Below are 14616 nucleotides of genomic sequence, written 5' to 3'. Positions count from 1 at the left end.
GTCTTTAAGTTGTGGGAGTTGGAGATTATCAGATCGAGAATGGTGCCTTTCAGATGTGTGGGTTTATGGCAGTGTTGTTGGAAATCATTTGCATTAAGAAAGGAGGTAAAAGTGTCCACATAGCTGTTGCCTGCACCTCCCCGGTAGATGTTGAAGTCACACAGGAATATATTGGTGTCAGTGCTGATGACTTGGAGGAGAAGAAGCCCATGCATTCCTTGATGAAAGTTCTGTTTTGACCAGAAAGGTGGTATATCACATTCAATATGAGGTTGGAGCTTGTTGATGTTGACAGTTCCACTGATATGCATTCAAAAGACTGAAAATGGGCTTTGGGAGGGTTTGGCATCTCAGGGAGTTTCGGTGAATGAGTGCAACACCTCCACAGTGTTATTCTTCCCAGTTGCGATGCAAAATCTATTAATTGGAAGGAAGAAGAAGGTCTAGAACATGGTTCCTTTCCTGTTTATGTTTGGTCATTTCACACTAGAGGGCGGGATAAACCATGGGAGACAGAGCTCACAGACACAATTGATTTTAATAAATAGCAGGTGATTCATGTCCCTCCCAAACAGATGGTATAAGGATAACAGCTGTTCCATCACACAAAGTTGGTTGTCTGTACATGTTTGGAGGGATCACTGAACAGCTTGTTCACCTTCAGAACAGGTCCTTTGTTGTTTATGATTCCGTGAGTGGGTGGCAACCTGTTCTTTAATCACTTTAGCTCCTTGATGTATATGGTAGATGAGACATTGAGCCATGTTTCTGTGAGGATCAGAATGTCAAGATTATGAATCTGGATTGAGTCAGATATCTATAAACTGCATATTGACAATTATGTAGCATGCAGTTAAGGGATACGCTGTCTCTTTCTGACTTGGCTATTGCAGGAGGGTAGTTGGGATTTGTATAAAGTGAAGCAGGCTGAGCATGCCCTGGGATAGAGTATGTGCATTAGAGTGCAATCAGAGATGATGGTGGAGATCAAGCAGCCCCTGTGGAAAGATAGGAGGAGAGGTAGTGGAATTTGAAACTGCATACATTTTTGGGAGATAGAATGGGATTGGGTCTGTTTGAATATCTGCCTCCCAGTATGCTACAGGAGTGTTGGGTTGGTCCGCAAGGAAGATGAGGGTAGCAGTGGAAGATGACAGTGAGTCACTTAGATGGAGCAGAACTGATTTGAGGATGTCCCTTCTTTTGTGAGAGTTGAGAGAATGAGGAAGGAAGCTTGTTGAACAGAGGGCAGTTATGTCATCAATTGTGGGAAGAAAGGGCAGGGCTGTCAGCCACGGACTGTGAGGGGTTGAGGTACGGATAGGGAAGGTACTGGTTGTTGGTATCTGATGTTGGTAGATGTTTGAGAAGGGGCAGAAAAGGTAGGGAGAAAGGGTGGGACATATAGGCTGACTGAGAGGAAATAACTCAAGACACTAGTTTCCCCTGCTCTTCCCTTTGATTCTCACCTGCAGAGAGACCAGGCTTTTACATTACACAATTTGACCTAAATAACCATAAAATAAAGCTGCAGTATTTACATATTCTTTATTAGACCACGGATATGACCAGATGTGACTGCTCTTAGTGCTATCATAGAAAAATCTTACTTTTGTTGTCACTTAGTCTGATGATTTTTATATGTCCTAGACATTTAAACATGAGGTGACCTCTCCTCCTAAGCAGTCATTCTCTTGGCTTTTGAAATTAAGTTTTGTAAAGCAACAGACTTCAGAAAGGTAGATCTTCCTGGTCATAAACAGAAAAGCGTCAAATCAATGGCACAGACTAAAGAGGGGGCGATGGGAAAAAAAAGCTTTGGATGAGGAGGAAAGTGAATGACTACTGGGATCACAGGTAAGTAATCTAGAAATTACCTCTTTGTCTTTGTTCCTTGTCTCCGTAATTTATACAGAAAGATATACTCAAGCCTTTTGTTGAGTCAGAATTGTACCTTCCAAATAAAATGTATGAGCACTAAGAAATATTGAAGTAGCCAGCAAATCTTTAATAACAGTTACTGGATCTAGCACTGATCACAAGACAGCAGATACAATGCTTGTGGTAAAAGTTCCTTGGTACCCATATCCAGACTATAATTGGTGCTAGACATAGAACAAGAAGATCAAGTTGTGAACAAGCAAATGTCACCAATTGATGTAACCTGAAAATGGGCATGCTTCTAAGAGAACATGCTTGAACAGGCCAAGGCAGTTCCATACTCAAAGCCTTATGAGCAGAGGAGAAAGCAGACTTAATCTATCAAGCTAAAGTACCTGATGAAGGTCACAAATCACCAAAGGTTGGAAAGATATGTTCACAAGAACAAAAGGGGTATCTGAATGGCAGATACAGGGAAACAGCCCAACATATATTATACAATGTAAGACCTATTCAGCAGGCCATACAAGTTTTGGGTGAAAGCAGATAGACCCACACCAGGCTCCCTATCAATTTACTGATAAATCATGGACCTGTCCTAAGAATCATGTGTTAACAAAAAGAAATATAGGGATCCTGACAAACTACAGACACCAATTACCCATGTTTCCTTGAAGGGTTTATGGCTATTACGGAGTAAAGCTCTGAGGAGCTAAGGTTCAAGGAACAGATTCACTGACAAATGTATTTTTTTATTTATTTATTTGAAAAGTTTTATAGAGCGTGAACAAGACACAAAGGAGTATCAGAGCGCTGTACAGAGTTGTCTTCAGCCATTATGCAAAACATGTGAAAGTACAACCTGTGGGAAAACATTCAAGAGTAAAGAGTAGGATGTATTTGGGTGCCATGGAGCGCTCTAAGTAAAACATCATACAATAGAAAGAACCAAGATGTGCGATGAGCATCAAGGAATATTAACAAAGAGGGTTCAAGCAAAAATCAACAATTGATGCAGTTAAAGGAGCTATCGAGGACTGGAACAAAAAGAATACAAAAATAAGGTTAAAACATATAGAACATCAGTGAGAATACTTCAAGATTTTGGTTATTAACAAAACACACAAGCATGATCAGTGAAATTAACATTTGTTCATTAGTAATCTTTTGACCAGTTTTTTAAAGGAAGTAGTGGAAGGATTTGATCTGATCTCGGATAGCAAGGAGTTCCAGATTCTTGGAGCAAGACTGGTGAACGCACGGTTGTATGATCTTTTCTTTTTTAATCTTGGAGGTTTCAAAATAAGGGTGGACGTACTTCTGAGCTTCCGGCTAGAGCCCGATAGCTCAAGTTTATTTGCTAGGTAGTGTGGGGTATTGTGGTGTGTGGCTTTATGAGTCAGACAAGCCATCTTGAGTCGGAATCTAGCTTCAATAGATAACCAGTTTAGCTGTAAAAGGTGTGGTGAAATGTAATCAAATTTCCCATAATCCATTAAAAGCCTGGCTAAAGCATTCAAGGTCGCTCTGAGTGAGGCCAAACTTGCTTTGGGAAGTCCTGCGAGGGTCACAAGTCCATATTCCAATCTGGGGATGATCATAGGTTGGACCGCCGGCCTGAGGTCTTCGGGGGGAAATGGTTTGATTTTATTCAGTGCGTTGAGTTGGAAATTGGTTCCCCTAGTAGTAGTAGCACTGATGTGTGCTTGCATATTTAGGTGTTTATCCAAGGTGACACCTAAAGATTTGTCAGAGTCTACAACATGAGTTGTGCAGTTCAGAGCAGTTAGGTGTTTAATCCATCAAAGGGTTTGAGCTGAGTGATTGGGTGAGGTGATCAAAAGAAATTCAGTTTTTAGAGTATTTAGTAAGAGATGGTTCTGGGCTAGCCATTGCTGAGTTTGGGCAAGTGCAGCATTTAAAATGTTTATGTCCTTCTGCAATGAGATCTTCAGGTACAAGTGCCTGTCATCCGCATACATGTGGTATTGAATGTTGGCTCTGTTCAGAATGACTGCAAGACGCTCAGGACAGGGGTACTGGAAGCTATGGCATGATTAACTTTGATCCTCTGTCTTTAGTTGTGAAGGAAGGAGGCAAACCAATTTAGGGCCGGGCTCGACAATCCCATCCTATGTTGTAGGAGTTCAATCAAGTTTTCATGTTTGATGGTATCAAAAGCTGAGGACAGGTCTAGAAGGATCAGGAGACAAGGGACATTTTGGTGAAGGGCTCTCATGGCGTCATCAACAATCTGAGCTAGTACTGTTTCAGAGCTGTGCCTAACTCTGAATCCTGACTGGTGAAGATCCAGGAGTTGATATTTCTCAATATGTTTGCAGTGCTGCGAATGAGCACATTTTTCAAGCAATTGCGCTAGAGTCTTGCTGCTGGTGATAGGTCGGAAGTTGTTAGGATCTGATAGGTCTGCATTGGGCTTATTAGGAATATGAGTAACTTGCCCAACATTTAGGCAGCCCAGAATCTTTCTTTGTAAGAGGGATTCATGAATGATCCTGGACCAAAGAGGGGGAACGGCTAAGACTAAATATTTATAGAGCTTGGAGGGTAGAGGATCACCAAAGTGGTTGGAGGGTTTGATGGATGCCATGTTGCGAAGTATCTCAGTGCTGTAGTGTAGATCCTATTTCCCTTTTAGGCTCTGTACATTGGAATAATATACACTATAGTTTTTGCATAGGACTGAGGTCAGTATGCTCCTATCGAGTACATTAAACTTAATTACTTGTGTGTGCCAGCTAAATCAGAGGTCACTAGAAACTTCTCGAATTAACAAGAAGGGATTAGTTTCTGACAACCGCATAAACATGACAACTTTGTTTCCCTTAGAATCGGAACGCGTCTCAGAATCGTGGAAACAATAGATAACAGTTTTACTCAGTCAATCGTGCATGCTTAATTTCTCCAGAGTTACACGGAAATAGATAGACGGACGTTTCAATAAAAAGATTTATTGAACAGTCTTGTTTCTCGTGTAAGAAACATGAGCTGTAATAATCATTAGATAGTAAGCAAGATATAATACGCACAGAGTAAGCAGTAAGAAGAAATAATACTGCAATAGCTTTGTCTCTTAGCTATGACATATATTCATATATTCATACATAAATAACACAGGCTAAAAAGTGAATACTCGTCTGATGCTTCTAAACTGTTCTACCCCAGTGTACCTAACCTAAGTGTAGTACGAGGCAAAAGTAAGTGCTGTTTTCTATAATATAGTATATACTAAGTTTAGTATGCCAAGAGTCCCTCTAGGTTCTAGCCAACTCCGTACCTAGGAATGAGAGAGGTGGGAATCTCTTTCCAGGTCTCAAACTCTAACACCCCACAAAGGGAGTCAGAACACTGGAAGCTCGATTCTCAGCGAGCAGGGATGACAGCGTCTGGTCAATGCGACAGGCTGGGATATGGTCTCTTCCGAACTTGCCGCGGAGAACCGTGCAGTCAAGTCGTGCTGAGTCATTGGTTTGCAGGGTAAGGGAAGGTATATTTATACCTAAAAGGTGCTTAGGAATGCTAGCAATGACGTAAAGTCGGGCAGAGGTAGACGTCAAGGATGAACCCCTAAGAAATAGTAGTTCATGCATAATAGATTAGTTCTTGGAGAAATCAATAATCCGAGCTAGGGAAAGTCCCGTTCGGCTTAAAGGTCTGGTTTCTAAGAACTCATTCTTACATGGGATGGACGGATGTAGGTGACCATGCCTGTATTTAGATAACATGGCTTAATGCCTAAGTAAGGACTAGGTTTCTATGTCTAAATAAGTGCAATGCAAATTGTGCCTATATAAGGACATGATTGAGGGAAACCTATATACGGGTATCTAAATCAAAACACAACAGTGCATTCTGGTAGGAGAAAACTGCTCCAAGAGGCGTTTTTGAGAGAGCTGCCGAAAGGCGGGTGATACATTGTCATGGATTCTGCCCCCTTCCCTAATCCGGTGGGTGGTAGTTTGGATAACAAAGTTGGGGCAGTGGGTAATAGCTCCAGCTCTATTTTCATTGTTTCTTCAGCGAAGTGTGCTGTAAAATCATCACCACTAGGGAGCCGAGATAATGGAGAAGAGTTCTGGTTATAAGATAGGTTAGATTGTTCCTTAATGATTTCAAAGAGGTTTTTTGGTCTATTTGTGGCTCCATCCACTTGGGATCTGAAGTGTTCGATTTTTGCCAAACGAATGTGTTTTCTGTAAACGCTTCTCACTTTCCTCAGTTGTGAGAGCTTTGTGGTGGAAGGAAGGTTTCTCCAGAGTCTCTCAGAGAGTCTTAGATTGCGCCGTTCATCATTTAGGACACCATTAAACCATGAGTTCAAGAATTTGACTGGGATCCTTTTGAGCTGTATCGGAGCAACAGTCAAGAATGTTAGAAAAGGTGTTAAAGCAGAGCTCAGAAAGATCGTCAAGGTTGGCCAAATTAGAGGGTGGGCTGTAGTCTATTTTTGGTGATTGAGGTTATCATGTTGATGTCGGAGTCCCTCATATTGCAAGTCATGTGTTTCGCTTTAAGGGGTTGTCCCTGTCGACCCAGTCCCTTGTCTAAGACGAGGAAGGGAATTTGAAAGTGATCAGACCAGTCACAGGCTAGGATTTCTCCTATTTGTATGAAGTTGTCTTTGGCAATGATGAGGTCTAGAGTGGCGCCTTTATTTTGAGTAGGGCCTTTACAGACCTGTGAGAAATTGTGGTCAGAGGGGAAGGTCTTAAAATAATGGACAATTGGATCATTTGTGTCATTCCTATGAAGGTTAACATCTAAGAGGAATATGTTGCAGAGTTGATCCGAGCTCGAGCTGATGATCTCCATGATTTGCTTTGTGAAGACTAGATTGTCATCAGGAGGGGGATATATTGCATGCAGCACACAAATCTTCTTGCCTTTTTTCCAGATTTCAGAGACTAGCTGGCCACAGGTGGATAAGTACAAGAGGATTGTTTTACTGTGAGGTTGTAGCGATGAATATAGGCAATGCCCCCTCCTGTTTTATCTAACCCTGGGCGTAGTCTGCATAGTAGGGCTATGCATAGCTACGCAAAGTGCACTTCGCACTACACACGCTTTGCGTAGCTACGCAAACTGTATAGTGCAGTAGGAAAATGCTGTTCGCACTGATTGCACAGTGCCGGATGCTTGTCTGCACTGTGCAATCATTGCAAACGGCATCTTGTACTGTTCAAGCAGTTGTTTTCTGCCGCTCGAGTAGATTTGTAATCGAGCGGCAGCTTTCTCTACGCGAACTGGTAGTTTCTCATCGCGAGCGGTCGCGGGCATGCGTGACCACTCGCAATGAGAAACCTGACCTCCCAGCTTTGAGAATCTCGCCGGAAAGTTTACTTTACATGCTCGTGATCAGCAACTTGATGTTGATGATCGCGAACGAGGAAAAAGTCTCTCCGGGATTATGATTTTGCTCGCTCGCGGTCGCCAACTTGACGTTGAGGACCGCGAGCAAGCAAAAAATGATCGCTACGCCATGTGTTTTTGCACTGATCTATGTGCAATTCGCGTAGTGCGTAGTAGCGCAAACTACGCACGCTCCGCGAGTGTAGCGTAGTACTACTCCCAGGGTTAGTTTTATCCAGATGATCACTTCTGAGAATAGAGTAGTCGGGAGGGATTAGGATGTCAAGAATAGGGGGAGGAAATATCATTGAGCCAGGTTTCAGTGATGATCAGAAGGTCCGAAATATGCGCAATGATGAGATCAGAAATATCAACTGTGTGTTTCACAGCTGATCTGCAATTGAGTAGCATCGCGTTGATGTGCCAGTTGGAAGTGACCACTTCTTGAGTCAAGGTGTTTATGTGAATTAGGTTCTCCATGTTCAACTTTCTGAGATTAAGGCTCGGTTCCCTGTCAGGGTTAGCAATGATTGAGGGGATGTTGTGAATAAAGTTGGGTTGGGAGACCGTCTTTGATTCAGTGTAGGTCCCAAGCAGGGCAAAAATGTCTTCATCAGATAACTGAGGTAGGGGTCTGTGGGGCCGAGAGTGGTGGTTAGGCAGAGGCCTCGATAGGAGCAGAAATCCATTGAGAGTGTGAATAACTGCTGATTGATGAAGCGTAGTTATGTTTCACTTTTGTTACATATATAACAACAATAAATATGCTTTGTAAAGGTTAATGAGCTCTGTTAAAACAGCTAGCATTATGTTTATTGCCTATAATTTGTGTTTTAATAGCTGAACAGATTCCTTTGGAAGGCTCATTTTGAGACACATTCTGGAGTTCATTTGGAATTTGATGACACAGGTGATGCTCCGGTTCAGTATGACATATTAAACTGGGTTGTCTATCCTAATGGCTCCACCAGAGACATCCAGGTCGGTACTTTTGACTCATCTGCTCCCACTGGTCATCAGCTTGTCATCAACAAAAGCTCAATTGTTTGGGACTCTGCGTGGATTAACCTTAATTAGGTCAGTTTGTAAAATGTGCTTTCTTTGTACCTGAGAAAGATACAACATGTATAACATGGTTGCCACGTTGCAAACAGTCTGCTTTCTCAAGACATCACAGAATTTGACATCTAACTGAATGTTGGCTAGAACATATTTAAGCCTAAAGCTACAGATATTTAAATGATGTGTATGTTATACAATGATTCCTTAGAACAAGCTCCCTGATGGTGGCTTCAACGCCTTCTTGCGACTGTGGAAGATTTTGTACTGCCTATTTTCAGCTGTTATACTACAATTTATTACAAAAAATGTGGTTCACACAGCAAGTATGTCTAAATCAACAGTAATTCTAACCCTGGAAAAGCCAGTAATGTTTTGACAGATGGTCCTTCATCACACTCCTCAGCTTTAATGATTATATCCGTAATTAGTTTCTAGACTGAATGTCATGATGTCTTTTGTTATGGACTTCCCAAGTTGGAGCTGCTGCAACAACCCAGGTGATGGAAGACATTCATCAATTAATCTTAGCCATCAGTGGCCCCCAGGAGTGCATTCCAGTGCATTAATTTCCGCCTACTCTCTAGACAGAGACCAGCCAGTGTCTCTGTGTTGTATGAGATGTTCAGGCCAGAAATTGACCTCATGCTCACCTAGACAATTGCCTGCAGCCAAGCCTAGCTAAAGGGGCCTAAGTAGACCCAAACTGATCTGAGTCCCTTGTGCTCCTGTTGGAGGAGACCTGATAGTTTGGGTTGGATGGTTCCTAGTGGAGTCATTCCTGTCAGATTTGCATATGGCTGGTCTCTGTCTAGAGCAGTACGAGGGTGTGAAAAGAAGGACTGGAATGCGGGCCACAGTAATCTCAAGAGGCTAAGATGAATTTAAACATTTCTTCCAATATCTTATTCTTTGTTACTCCTAACTATTTGGCAAAACGTTTTTGCCAAGGAGTGGATGAAGAGTCATTTTGGGTTCAACTAGGCCCTTTGGCCAAAACCATGACTCTCTTATTCGAGCACTTTGGCAGACACATTGGTGCACCAAGAATATTTTTACACTGTTTCAATATTAACATTTATGTACACTGGCTCACACTGAAAACCAATTTTACAAAAGCTGCTTTATATGTGTGATAAAGACACTCTATTTATACCCCTTTTCATCCTTGACCTTATTATTTCAACCTTATATAGTGTTTGTCTTTTTTTACTCACCTTGCAATGTATCCCATCCACTGTCTGGGGTTGTTTGTATTTTGCCTGATTTGCATTCTGATGATTGATTGCTGTATCCTAAGCACCTCTAATGGAGATAAGACTTGCATTCAATCTGTGCTAAGTAATGGGAAGACATGGGTACTTCATTCCTAGGGAGGGTCAAGAGCACCTCAAAGTGAGCCTTGAATGACCTCTATCTTAACATGAATGAACAGCTTGTGTAGTAATGGCACAGGCCACCTGATTTAAGTGAAATAGAGTAATTGTCACAGCACAATGAACTGATGCTAGAATTACTTCCTTTATAGATATGGTCCTCTGCTGACCCACACTTTTCATTTATATCTGGTCCCCACCACCACCAGGCATCTGCATGCTTGAGTGTAAACTTCTCCACAGGGACAATCTGAGTCTAGTACAGCCATGACACCAAAGGATAACCTCCATTAGGAGCCTATCCATCTAAACTGTGGGTATTCCTCATTGGTCTCAGCTTTCAATAACCACGGTCTGAAGGTGCCATGAAGATAAGTGTCTCGTCTGAAGAGTGGGAACCATTTACTGTTCTCTTGTCAGCCCTTAAAACTGATCTTTCCTCACCTTTTCTCATCTTTCCTCATCATCTCTTTTCTTCACAGATTCCCTCCTCTGTCTGTAGTGAGAGCTGCCCCCCTGGGTACCGGTAGGCTCCCATAGAAGAAGAGCCCATCTGCTGCTTTGACTGTGTGCCATGTGCAGAGAGAGAGTTTTCAAACTCCTCTGGTGAGTGATTATTTCATAACTGATAGTGTTTGTAGGCTTTAACAAGAAGAAGTGCATTAAATACAGGAGAGAATCTTTCAGAAGACGTGACTTCCGAGCAAATATTCATGTGATCTGCCCAGCTCGTGAAGTGCTTATGTGAGTCCTCTGTGCTACAGACTAATGAATAATTGCTTTTGTATATAATATAGACAACAAATGGTCTCCTGCCTATAATATAAATAAAAATTGTATTACTTCTTAGCAAAGTATCCTACATAGACACTGGGGGGCATATTTATGGGAAAGGCATGCAGTGCAGTGCAGTGCACCAAGGCATGTTGCTGCACTGCATGACTGTGAAAGGTACAGGAACATGTTCTATTTAAAAGAATGCAGCATATTCCTGCCTTAGTCCCTGCGATGGTGCCATTTTGCAAGGGGGCCTGTATTACATACAGAATTGTTTTTTTTGCAGGAAGGGGCATCATCCTGCACAAAAACAATCCTGAGAGGCATTTTCCTGTATCTTTGTGTGCTTGAGAATGCAGCACACATAGAGGGCCCGATTCACAAATGTAATCGGAGACAAAATCCTACTATTATTACTTCTGGTATTCACAAAGGCCATTTAGGAGTAGTAAAGTTAGGATTCCTAACTTTTAAGAGTAGTAAAGTTAGAAATCCTAACTTTAATACTCGTAAATGCCCTTTGTGAATACCGAAAGTTGTAAAGTTAGGATTTTGTATCAGTTAAACTTACATTTTGGAGAGAGAGAGGTTGGGGGAGCTCTAATGTGCTTGGTGTGCCATAGTTAGACTGAAGATATAGTAACTTGTGTATAATCCTCCCAGGAGAAGCCTCTGTGTGACTACTCCCTATTAGCTAAGCGCTTTAGACAGTATTATTCAGAACTATACACCTCCCAAAGTAAACATTTACTGACAAATATTACTGACTATCTTAATGTACGGACCATGGCATGGTTGGAGGATGAACACAGAGAGCATTTTATCACCTCATTGGCTCACTGAAGAAATCAAAAATGACATCATGAATATGACTAGTGGATGAGCCCCCAGCACAGATGCCTCACTCCTAATTATTATAAAGAATATGTAGAAACATTGCCCTCTCAAATCAAAACACTCTTTGAAAGCGCAGTAGAAAAAGGCCACCTTCCGTCTACAATGTGGAAGGCAATGATCAGAACTACACCTATCAATCTTAGGAATTTCTGAGGGGCGATCTCACAATAATATCCTGATACACAAGCAGGAGATTGTTCTGGACACAATTTAGAAAAGATTCAGGGCTAATAGTAAACTGGGTCAAGTTCCTTCTTTTCCCATTCACAGCAGCCACTCAACCTTGCTGTAGGAAATGACCATATTTTACCTCCACATTTTTGCCCTGTCTGTTTTTGCTGCATATAGAACTCCTTGCAGTCCATTCCTGCTAACAAATAGTATAATGCCTGTCCTGCCCCTTTTAAGATGGTCGAATTGCTATAACCCTATGGAGAGATCAGACATGCAGTTGTTACATTGTGTAGAGGACTGGATCCAGCCTATTATCCTTAAATTGAAGTGGGAGATGAACACAGACAAGAAATTATTGGAGAGAGAATGGATAGCAGTATTGATGCTTGCCAAGAGAGTAACTAGCTAACAACACTTTAAACACATGGGATTTAACTCTCTGCACCAAACAACTCTAGCTCCTGCTAGGATACCCTTATATTTCCAGCCACAAATGAACAATGCCCTAGATGTAAAACTCCAGGGGCATCTGTGTTTGTTTATCCTATGTTCTATTTTCAGTTGTATCGCTGAATATTGGTATTGTTAAAGGGTCTTAATCACATTTTTCAGTCACACCCGATATTAGGCACACCGTTTTGGGTAGGCACTTGCGACCGCACAATTTTTTTAATCACATCTTTGTACTGTTTCGTATTGGCACTAGTAACTGCACGATTTTCGTATGGCACCGCGATTCACATTTTTTACATCGTTTACTATGATCACATCATGCACAGCACTACTGGTAATGGTTTCTCCATTCATTTCCTCGCATCCTTGAGTCACACATCACCGCTGAATGTTTCTTTTCTCGCATTTCTAAGCCACACATTACCACTGAATGTTTCTTTTTGCTACGCATTCATATAGTTCTTGTATTAAAAAGCGCATATCATTTTCTTTGTAGGGATTACCCTCTGACGAAAGGCTAGGCCCGAAATGCAAGGGGGCTTTCAAAATTCCTGAGAAGGGCAAACTCTTTGCTGCTCACAAAACTCCTCCCTGGTGGGCCCTCCTTCCTGCTTCCAATGGGTCAGCTCAGGCCGGTCCCCCAGGTTGGCACTCTGCTCCCCGGTAGGCTCCAGGGCATCCCTCAGGGTCTGCTCCCTCCTGGGCCAATGGAAACAAGGTGGCCGGCTTACCGCGCCCCTGCCCCTTCTCTCTAAGGCAGGGACCTGGGCCATACTCTCAGGCTCCAGGTCTTTCTCAACACCCTTCTTGGCTGCCATGGACCGACTGGTAGCACATGCCCACTCAGGCAGACCCAACATTTGTAAGTGAGCTCTCCTTTCCACCGTAGCCCCTGGTGAGTTCTCTAAATCATTGCCCAACAGACAGTCTATAGGCATGGCGGGCCTCACAGCCACCTGAAGAGTTCCTGAGACCTCCCCCCACTCAAAGGGAACCTGAGCCACCTCACATTGGCTCTCTGTGTTGTCTGCAGACACTACTGGGTAGAATGCATTGGGAACAACCTGCTCTTTGGACACCAACCGGGAGCTGACAGCAGTTACACTGGCTCCTGTGTCCCTCAGAGCCTCCACTCTATGGCCATTGATAATTACCCACTGCCTGTACTTTTTAGTGTTATTAGGCAGTCCAGGAACTACCCCTCCCCATACTCCAATGCTGGTCTCTCTATTCAACCCAGGTCTGACTCAGCCTGCCCTGTCCCTCCAAAACAAGACAGTCAATACACATAACAGCAGAGCACACTGGAAGGCTTCGGCAAGAAAATACCTAATTTCTAAAAGTGGTATTTTCAAATACAGAATTTACAAATAAACTTCACTGAAAGATGTATTTTAATATTCTGAGCTCAGGCATACTAAATTTGTTTTTCTACCATGTTCTGTGGGTCAGTTAGGACTATAGAATGTAATAGCCAAACCTCCCATTCTGGCCTATGGAGAACAGGCAGCCTTACAGTAGTGAAACACGAAATTGGGGGTAATTCACTAACAGGACATGCTACACACATCAGAGCATGTCCTACCTTACACATACAATGCACCCTACCATAGGGGTGGCTTACATGATGCCAATGGAAGGTTCAGGGGCTGGGAAGTGGGTGCACTTCACAGCCAAGATGGCAGTTCTGGACTGCACACAGACACTGCAGTGGCAGGTCTGAGACACACTTTACAAGCTGCTCTGTGGATGGTGCAAACCAGCGCTGCAGGCCCACCAGCAGCATTTGGTTTACCAGCCCTGGGCACACACAGGCCACACTACTGGGGACTAACAGGTAAACCAAATAAGCAAATCATGGATATACTAATTCACATGTCAACTTTACACAGGGAGCATTTGTGCTGTGGCACTGAATGGCAGTGGCACAGTGCCTGGAGCATCTATTACCAGCAAAAACAGAGGAGACACAGTGAAAAATGGAAGGGAGACTCACGCCAATGGTGCCAGATCTAACACTGTCACTAAACCTAAGTCCAGAAAGTGAGAGGTCACTTTGGTGCTGGAGGTTCTATGGAATATGGTATCTCATGCTCTGTACAAGTATACAGTATGTTACCCACCTGCCTCCAATATGTGTTGGGAAGGGTGCAGCTCCAGAAAATTTGTATCAGATCAGCATTTAAGGCGGCGCATCGCGTGCATGCGACATCCTCACGGTGAAAGTATCGATTCATTATGGCAGGTGTGAGGTACACCCTTTGAGTTATGTAGTACTGAATTGGCCTGAACTGCATATTTCTGGGGATACGTGTTGGTCTTTCTAGTAACTGAGGCCACTCTGAGTCTGTAAGCTTTCAGCCTAGATCTTGTTTCCAGCTGTGTGGGAGCTTTACCAAGCCTACCGCTGCATGTGTCTTGAATGAAGCCGCTGTCTGGTCTGTCCCATTACATGTAAGTATTGCATGGTGAGGTGAGACTGTGGCTCTGTGGATATGTCACCCCACTTGGCCGTGATGGTGGTTACCAGCGAGCGCTGCAGCAGGAATTGCCCTGGTGGAACTCCCTCTTCCTCTACCAGTGTCATGTGTGATAAGAGCACACCAGTCACGGTACAAGTCCCGAAGCG

The 14616-nt window shown here is 43.0% G+C and overlaps 1 pseudogene; it reads left to right on the top strand.

Moving 5' to 3' along the window:
• The window catches only part of LOC146863718 (vomeronasal type-2 receptor 26-like), a 64811-nt pseudogene that overhangs the window by 18754 nt on the left and 31441 nt on the right, over window positions 1-14616 (top strand).

Source organism: Triturus cristatus, chromosome 2_1 (assembly GCF_964204655.1).
Source record: "Triturus cristatus chromosome 2_1, aTriCri1.1, whole genome shotgun sequence".
Lineage (NCBI taxonomy): Eukaryota > Metazoa > Chordata > Amphibia > Caudata > Salamandridae > Triturus > Triturus cristatus.
Note: the sequence above shows the minus strand (reverse complement) of the source record. Positions and strands in the feature narration are given on the sequence as shown.